Consider the following 10,225-nt stretch of genomic DNA (forward strand, 5'->3'; position numbering starts at 1 on the left):
CAGTTAGTCCACAGAGAGGTGGCCACTCCAACAGATACCGAAACACAACACACTTCCCAAATTCAATGAACACACACTAAGGCAAAACCTTAACTCGGAGCATATCCATGCACCACCACTGATTTCAGACAAGACGTCATTCCCCGTGTCCACTGTTGACCTACAAGGACACGGCTGAGGGTGGAGGTAAGGTTTTGCACTACAGCACAGGCAAGCCTATCTGCGCAGATTGAAGGAGTAAGGATTGTGCAGCACTAACTGCAGGCAGCCGAAGCTGTTTCCTTGTGGGAGTGCACGTGTACAATAGGCAGCAGTCACTCTGGCTATATGGGCAGCACAAAGTATTGGAAATGCCACATGAAGGGAAAATCCTTCTGGTTTCCAAGGTTTTGTATGGTTGGGTTGTGCCCTTGTTCACCCTTGACTGGGTTTTAACAAGGTGTGCGCAGAGACGGATCAAGGTCTCTAGGGCCCGTGGGCCGGAGCAAGTCGGGAGGCCCCAAAGCCGGAATCGTGGACCTGCCCGACCCCTTTCACCTGCGGCCCAGCCCGTTTCACCCCTTCTGCCTATGGCCCTGCCCACAGACCCACCCCATTCTGAGCTTCCCCTGTGGCCCTGCCCCCCTTCCACTCTTTCCCCCACAGCCCTGACACCACTCTCTCCTTTCTGCCCCCACCCCCAGCTGCAGCCCTGAGAACGGGGAAGCTTTGTACCCCCGCCATGGCTTCGGGGCTGCGGCAGGGAGCAAGAACTCCTCCAGCCCCAGGGGCCTGGTGGGGGAGATTTTTCCAGGGGCCCCAAATTGGCAGGGGCCCCTGGGCACAGGCTCCATGGACCCGTGCAGTAATCTTCCACTGGATGTGTGGTCTAGGATACAACATTGGGGGTTCCTAGAGCCCAAGGCCAGAAGGGACCATTGTGCTCATCTAGTCTGACCTCCTGTGTAAAACTATAGAACTCCCCCATAGAACTCCCCCAAATAATTCCTAGAGCAAAGCTTACAGAACAAGACCCAATCTTGATTTAAAAATGTTCAGTGATCAAGAATCCACCACTGCCTTAGTAAATTGTGCCAGTGGTTAATTACCGGTCCTGGTAAGAAATTTAAGCCTCCTTTCTAGTCTGAATTTGTCTAGCTTCAGCATCCAGCCATTGGATCATGTTATACCTTTCTTTGCTAGTATGATTATTCCCATTTTACAGATGGGGAAACTGAAAATTAGAGGGACTTATCACGGTTACCCAACAGGCCAATGGCACAGCCAGGAATATCACCCAGGTCTCCTGAGTCATAGGCCAATGCTGTAGCCACCCGATCATTCTTGATCAGTTAGATTTGTTTAATCCTAAACAGGTTTCCCCTGATATTGTCACTATAGCCGTCTTGGATGGCTCCCCCTGCCTGCCTTATGCTCAGAGTGTCAATGACTGTGGATCCTCTCTGACCCAATGTAGAATATTTTTTTGGTGACAAAAGGGCTTTGGGGGACAGCTGCTTGTGCCTCTGAGTGGCAAATGGCAGCAGTGCTAGGAGGGGAGAAAGCCAGTCTTTCAGCCAACCTGTCTTTGTGGCATATTGAGAAGGCTTCGTCCCGCTGTGAGCATGGACACCCGTGTGTGAAGGAAGAGGAAGGCTGTCAGAGGGCATGAGTGGTGTGTGGGGGATTTGACAGTGAGTGAGCACATGCTCCCTGTGCGAGACCTGCTGTGTGCATTAGGGTGGCGTCATGGTTGAATAACATCAGACAAAGCACCTAAATATGAAAGGGAAGCAGGAGGATATTTTTAGGGCTCTGTTAGATTGCTGGATAAAATGTACCCATACAATGACCCTGTTGCATTTGTTCCTCTTCTGACGCCAACCAGCACTTCCCAATTCTCTGAAATGCACAGCATGGAGCATTCTGTCAAATACAGAAGTACCCGTTCAGGACTGCACCCTGCTCCCTTTTCCCTACTGCCCTTTATTTCCCAGGTGTTCCAATCTTTTGGGCCCCTTGGCTTCTGGTATAAATCAAACCAACAGGAGACACTCCCAGAATCAGCAGCATTTTACAATGAGCCAATCAAGGAAAAAAACAAAGGAACCCTGTCACTTCACAGCATCAGAGAAATCAGGGGTGGAATACAGTTGTCTGGTCAAATAGCAGTCAGCCCAGCCCCTGGTCCTCCACCACCAGTGTGGGGCTGTTCTTGTTTGCACTGTTTACTCATTGTCCAGTCTCAATAGAAATGGCTCAAGCTGTGGGAGATTGTCAGTCCTCATCTGGAAAGGAAACATTCCTAATGGTGGGGTCTAACATCCAGCCTACATTTCTTAGTTCTACGCCATTCCTCCTTGTTCTGTGCCTGGACCCTCTCTAACCAGAGGATCTCTAACCACTTCCTCTGCTGCTTGGTGTTTACACCCTTCAGATACTTGCAGATAGCTGGGCCAGCCCCACTTAGCTGTCACATAACCAAACTAGATGTAGTGGGCCAAATCCATGCCTATTTTTACTCCACGGATGTCAACGATGTTCCCCCTTTAACTCTTTTATTCTTTCCTCAGAAGTCTACCCTGGTAATCATCTTTTCTGTTGTGCCTCTCTGGATCCCCCTCAGCTGCTAGAGACCTTTGGGATGGCAGTGCTCACCACTGGCCCTTCCAGGCTGCATCTTTTTACATGGAAGAAAGGAGATTGCCCTGAAAGCAGAAAAAAAACTTGGTTAACATTTTGCAACATGTTTTCCCCCCAGTGTAGACAGAATCTAACACAACTGCAGTAGCATGATGTTAAACAACCACTTAACACCCAGTGTAGCCAAGACAGGGTATGTTTAAAACATGTTAACTGATCATGTTTAAGACTTAACATCCTGTTAGTTAACACATTCTCCACCATGATGTTTGTCCCACAGTGTAGACAAGGCCCAAGAGACTCACAAGGTGTGGCCAAGGGGCATGACTTCAGCTCCTTTTCCAAAGGGCAGAAACAACTCCCATTTGTGTGTGTGTTAGGAGGCAGTGTCTTGACTTCTCTCCTCAAACTCAGTGAGACGGAAAGCCCTGCAGAATGCCACAACTACAAAGCATCTTAAACCAAAATGCCATTTTCTTTACATCATTTCATAAAGGGAAGGAGCTTGCTTGACAAATTTCCTCTGTGGCTTGAACCTAAAGTCCATTGAAAGTCAATGGGAGTCTTTTCATTAACTTTGGTGAGCTTTAGATCAGGCCTGGTAGCTGCAGAAGAAGCTTCCCCTATGCACCAACATGCACGTTGTAAACCTAATGGAAAAAGAGAGGAAGGATGTTCTTGTGGTCAAAGGCATCAGACTTGAATTGGGAGATCTGAGTTCAGTTCCTGATCCGTCACACACTTCCTGTGTGACCGCGGGAAAGTGACAACTTCTCAATGCCCCATTTCCCCAGCTGCATATCCTACAATAAGAGAGTTCTCTCCCTGGTTCAATATTTGTAGTCTCCACTGCCACCCCCCCAAGTTATGTTCTGTACCAGCATGGAGGGGAGTTGTGTCTGCTTGAAATCTGTGGGCTTTTTCTTAGATGAACTAGAGAGGGTCCCGAAGTCAGATACCAGATCCAGGTTCATACCTGAATTCATAGCTCAAACTAATTCCTATAAAGAACAGAATCCAACATTTGGGAAAGTTTGGATCCAGATTTCAGACACCCTGCAAGTTCAAGATATTTCAACATACTGATTCAGGGAGGCACATCCTGGAGAGAGGAAGTTTGGGCTCATCTGGAATTTGATCCAAGACTTTCTTCATTCAATGTTATTTCAGTAAATACACGCTTTCCTCACTGAGTCACTTCATGTGCAGAGGACATGCAGAGTCTAGGATTATACAGCAATACTTAGCACTTCCACAGAGTCTTTCACCCATGTTGTTCGAAGCATTTTCTAAATATTAATCATTCACTGTTGCCAAGTCTTATGATTTTATCACAAGTCTTGGGATATGTGGTATTTTTTCTGAAAACCCCAGCTCCTGGAGTCAAGTGATTATGAGAGAATCTCAGCTTCTATTTTTTTTTTACAAATAATGTCAATTTCTAGCCCTTATGCTTGCAGAGAGAACTTGAAATTGTGACTCATAAAGGCTCCAAAGCCAGAAGGCAAATAAAAAGACCCCTAAATTGGTTATTTTTAAAATCTCAATTTTGAGGCCGAACTCATGATTTTTAAATGCATGAAGCTGGCAACACCACAAGCTTCATAATGTTCTGTAAGGCAGGGTATAAGTATCATCATTCTCATCCCCATTTTAAGAGATGAAGAAAAAGAGGCATAGAGAGCTGAAGTGACATGACCAGAGCGAAGGAATGACAGAACCAGGAATAAAAAGCTAGTTCTGATTCTAAACTAAACTTCTCCAAAACTGCAGAGAAGTGCCTGGTCACACAGGGCTGCCACTCTGTTTCCAGCTGCTAAACTGCACTGAAGGAAGCTAAAATACATTAACACGTCCCTACCATTACTTGTCCTGTGGCTGTAACTGCCACTGAGCTGTTATGTGATTGGGTACAATAGGGCAAATGTCCATGAGACATTCTCTCTGCTAACCTATGGTCCACAATAAGTGAAACTTCAGGGATTCCTGATTTAAACAAAGCTATGACCGATGAAGAGGTGTCATTTGATTTGTAATTCTAGATATTCCCTCTCTCCCTCAGTGTAGTATCAATTAACTTACAGCTCCGCTTGTGCTAGAAATACTTTCATGATGTGTAAAAGGCTAAACAAAATAGTAAATTATATTTAAGAGAAGCCTTTTTTCTAAATAAATAAATAAATAAATAAAAGTCCCCACTTGAGAGCTGCAGTGGGATGAAAAAGGAGCTCTTCGCTTTCAGTAATTGATACATGTGTATTAATAAATACGAACATGGAACAGAAGGGATGCCACCTTTGCTATGGGAAATGATCCTTTTGCTTCTGAGTTGCGAAGCACACAGTGTCAGTACTTCTTGGGATAACACCCCATCTGAGTTGTACTTACATCCAGATTTAAACCTCTCATTTGAAGAAAGTAGCTGTGACTGCTATTCATTAGTATTATTATTATCTACTGGCCACCAAAAGAGGAAGCTACAACCCCTGCCTTATATGTAGGCTGCCAATATAGAGTTGGGGCACCCCCAGAAGTCTTCGCCTATTAAGAAACAAGAAAAAGTGCTATTAAAAGAGCTAGGTGTTATTAACTATTAGTACTGATATTAGCACAAATCAAAATGAATGTGCTGTAAGGCACATGCTGATGGGTGGAAGATCCCTTGGAGAGTCAATTTTTAAATCTTGGGTCAAATTCAGAGGTGATACATAAGGTGGTGAAAATTAGAACCCCAAACGGTCTCTTAAATTCCTTTCCGCTCAGTTAGATCTACTCCATTGCTATCTCAGGGGATCTAAGTAGGTGCTACTTGCATGCTTGAGAGCCAGGAAACGTACAAGTTAAAGTAGCTCCCAACCTACTGTAAACTGCACCTTCTTTAGCACATAACTGACACTAACTTGGACACTGGTGGAGTTAAAGCAGCTCTAGGTGAGTCTGGGTTTCCTTTCCTCCAGCTGATGCAGCAGCTCAGGTACAGGGTGTGTTTGAAGAGAAAACACCATTTCCTTTTAAGTAACACACCAGCTTGATCACAGTGACAGAACTGCTCATCTAAAACTAATGATCATCTAAAAATATTGGCAGCAGGCACCAGCACCTCTGTTGCAAAACAGGCAGCTTCTCTTCCCACTGATGCTTCTGGTGGTGGTGACACATACTGTGCCAGATGCCTCTAAAAACCCATCACACAGAGGTGCACAAACAAGCAGCAAATCTTTAAGTGTGCAGTCAACATTAAACCACTGAAGTCCCAGGAGGCAGATGCCTGGCCCCTGTGCTGCATTCTCAGTTACCCTGAAATTCCCCAGGGCCCATGTCCAACCCTGCATTCTTAGTTGCCCCAAAATTCCCCAGGGACTCTGTTCAGACACACTGCTGAATTCTCAATTGCCCTGAAATTCCCCAGGGCTGCTGCCCAAAGCCACCACTGCATTCTCTAAGACAGGTGGGGGATTTTTAAATGTTATATAGGTGCTGATACCATCTCATGTGAATCTAGGTTGTCTTGGCACAAATGACCAATGGATGATGAAAGAGTCTAGTGGCCTTTATTTGTACAAATCAGGCAGAACCTCTCAGCCCTGGGTCATGTCCAACCCCATTGCACCTGAACCTGGCCTCGTACCCCTATTTCCCTCCCTCCTTTGCCCATTCACCATCCCCTGGATGATTGAATTATCATCATCATCATCTAAGATAGCTATTTATAGACTAATTATAAAACCTCTTACAGGTGATGATAATGGCACTGGGGCATTAAGCCACAATTTTAAAAAACAAGACAAAGCCAAAATAAGTCCAGAGGCATTGGATGGCTTGCTGGCAACAAGAGACGGAGCCCTCTTCTCCAGGGATACCGGACTCAGCACAGCTCAGCGTCGTGATGGAGAGCACTCATCATATAATGGCTGTTCAGAAATGCTGGCGGCCCAGGGGGTGCTGCAGAAAACCAGAGACTGGAGGGAAAGATGAAGCCTTCAGAGGTAAGCACTGGAGACCAGGCAGGTAGGGTCAGTGGTCTCAGCCCAGGTCACAGTGGATAAGTGTCCCCGCCCCCCCCCCCCCCCAAAAAAAAAAAGGCACTGGTGCTAAATGACTCACTGCTCTGTGATCTCAGCAGAGATTCCAACGGAGGAGGGCCTGGAAACTGAACTCTCCCACCCACAGCGCTTCCAGTCAGGGTTGAGAGCTGGTTTCATTGGCCCAGCCTCTTCCATCCAAGGGAGCTTTGTTTCCTGGAGCTTCTAGGCTCTGCAGCAGCTTGGGAGAAGAGAAAGGCATGTCAGAAAAGAAGGCCCCAGAACCACTCCCAAAGGCTGCTCCTGGGCAAGGGCAGGGAAGAACCCTGCAGATGGAACAAGAGACAATATGGTCCCGGGGTAGACAGGATTCCCCTAGTTATGCACATTGCCCAAAGATGATCTACTACAAGCTATTTCTTTCCCACCCTTCCCCAACAATATTTTACTGCCATTGCCTTGGAGTCCAGCAGTATTTGTAAACCAAGTTATCACGTACCATGGGTAGAATATCACACCATCTGGTGTGCACAGCGCTTTCTACAGAGTGAGAAAAGGCAGGGACCCTGCTCCAAAGAGCTAAGCAGAGTATGGCAACATAGGTAAGGGAAATAGACAACAGGCACAAGGGGGAAGGAGGAAGGAACATCCAGGAGAGGGTGATGGGACGCATAATACAGTGCACGTGCTAAGATTGATATGTACGGCCCCATTTTAAAAAAATGTTACAGCTGCCAAACTCCTTCAGTCATTGCCATTAATACCCACCTTGAGTGCCGAAATGCCACAGTTTTAAAACATCTCTGTACCAGTACCGATTGCAAGTTCCCTGAATCACTTTACTATCAAGAACCCAGGGTAAATTGTAATTTTATTCCAGCTGCAAGCTCAGTTTCATTTTAAATTGTCCTATTATGTCAGCCTTCCACTGGGAATCCCTGAAGCCGGGTTATCTGCCCACCCATATGGGCACACAACTTCTGCTTTGGGAAGAAATGCTAATCTGTCTCCTGATGAGATGTGTGAAGAGCTGTACCCCAGCTAAAAGATGACCGTGATTACCACTTAGTCTTGTGCTTTAAACACAAGACCGGGAATCAGGAGACCTGCATTCCAATCGCAGTTCTGACCCTGACTCACAGTGTGACTTGGGACAAGTCTAGACAAAGATACAACCATGGCCTCCTCTACACAAAGAAGTGATTGATTATGATGAGTGGTCACTCTAAACTGCAACTGATGCCTGCTGGTACTACCAATGCTGTTGAAGGTAATTTAGGTGATAACATAAGCAAGACAAAGTCATTTATAAAAAGAAAAGGAGTACTTGTGGCACCTTAGAGACTAACCAATTTATTTGAGCATAAGCTTTCGTGAGCTACAGCTCACTTCATCGGATGCATACTGTGGAAAGTATAGAAGATCTTTTTATACACACAAAGCATGAAAAAATGGGTGTTTTCTGTGTATAAAAAGATCTTCTATACTTTCCACAGTATGCTCAAATAAATTGGTTAGTCTCTAAGGTGCCACAAGTACTCCTTTTCTTTTTGCGAATACAGACTAACACGGCTGTTACTCTGAAAGTCATTTATAATATTGTTACAGGAAGCATGATTGACACCTACTGACACCACTAGTCTGACACCATATTTTCCTTAACGGTGTTTTAAACAGTTTTACCCTATCTACACTAGTAACTAGATCATTTTCACTAGAACTTCAGGGATCAGTGGGACCTGTAGCTGAAACCATGATCAGCAATAGTCTTCATGCTCTTGGTGCCTCAGTTTCTCATTTGCAAAGGAGGGATAATATATACCCAACCCACCCAGGTGTGCGGTTGAAGTGAATTACTTTCCAATAGCCACTCACTATTGGTGCCAATATGTTGTTATTATTTATTATTACAGAAGCACATAAGTGAACCGATCATGGACTAAGACCCCAGTGTGCTGTACAAACAGTGAGCTGTTCAGTTGTACAGGTCAGACTGGTAGCAATTTCTTTGATGTTTTCAAAGGCAGAAGAGAATCATAGAAATGCTGGGCTGGAAGTCATCTAGTCCAGCCCCCTGCACTGAGGCAGGACCAACTAAACCTAGACCATCCCTGACAGCTGTTTGTCCAACCTGTTCTTGACAGGAATTCCCCAGCCTCCCTTGGAAGCCTATTCCAGAATTTAACTATCCTCAGAGTTAGAAATTTTTCCTGATATCTAACCTAAATCTCCCTTGCTGCAGATTAAGCCTTTAACTTCTTGTCCGACCTTCAGTCTCATACCTTTGAAAGCAACTCAGCTACAGAAAAAGGCTAGTTTGTAGAAGTGTCAGTTAGCACCAGTTATAACCGGACTGACCTGGCTTGACATGAAGACACCTGGTAGAACCCAGTCTGTCTTCGCAAGATGGAGAACTGCCTATTAGTGCCCATGTCTGGCTAGGGAATTAGAATGTCAGGGTTGGAAGGGACCTCAGGAGGTCATCTTGTCCAACCCCCTGCTCAAAGCAGGACCAATCCCCAATTTTTGCCCGAGATCCCTAAAGGATTGAATTCACAACCCTGGGTTTAGCAGGCCAATGCTCAAACCACTGAGCTATCCCTCTCCTGTTCTATAGCTCTAGAGGTAGCTATCCTCTGAACAGATGAATCAAAAAGAGGCAGCCCAGGTCTTTCCCCCCTAAGATTACATTCAACGTACAAACCTCATAACTCCTTCCCAGGGGCTGGAGTGGGGGAGGCGAGGGGTGAAGAGGATTTGCAAAGGGTCGCAGACCCAGCCAAAGCGGTGTTTTTTTTAATCAAGCTGGGTCACTGAAGGACGCACTTTAATTAAGCACTGTCCTTAGCAAAGCTGCTCTTCCCAGATTCATAGCCCCACCACGTTAATCACTGCTGAAGGCTGCTGTGCGCTGTCTTTTGGTGTAGTATGCATCCGATGAAGTGAGCTGTAGCTCACGAAAGCTCATGCTCAAATAAATGTGTTAGTCTCTAAGGTGCCACAAGTCCTCCTTTTCTTTTTCTGTGTAGTGGAGGCTGTGAAGCTGCCCATCTCAAACCCCGCCTTCAGACTGCAGGTCGGGGAGACGGAAGCACATGGCAGCATTGCAGTTGGGTGCCTTCAGTCTGAGTTTTAAAATCTATGAAGTTAGGGGCACACCACTAGAGGTACTGTCCTCGCGACCGTGGTAACTTTGCCACACGCACCCTTGGTATTACTGCCTGGGCAAGCCCCTTCTACGTGGCGTAGAGTGAAGTCATCTGGGCAATCCTGTTCCGTGTGCTGTATATTGAAGTCATCAGCAGCGCTCCAGGGAGCCTTCCCCCCTTAACTCCAATTCATCGATTCCTTAATGTTACTAGTGAGCTAGAGCGCAGGAGAGCTTAGGCTCCAATAAACGGGTTAGTCTCCAAGGTGCCACAAGTCCTCCTGTTCTTTCTACTAAGAAAATACCCTTCCACCCCGCTGGGAAGTTACAAGTAGCACTGTAAGGCAGAGACTCTCCCCTGAACGGAATATGGCTCAGCCTCCCACAAACCAGTTTACAGAAGATGGCTGGTAATGGTTGCTTTGCTTTGGGC

Source organism: Lepidochelys kempii, chromosome 1 (genome assembly GCF_965140265.1).
Source record: "Lepidochelys kempii isolate rLepKem1 chromosome 1, rLepKem1.hap2, whole genome shotgun sequence".
Taxonomy (NCBI): domain Eukaryota; kingdom Metazoa; phylum Chordata; order Testudines; family Cheloniidae; genus Lepidochelys; species Lepidochelys kempii.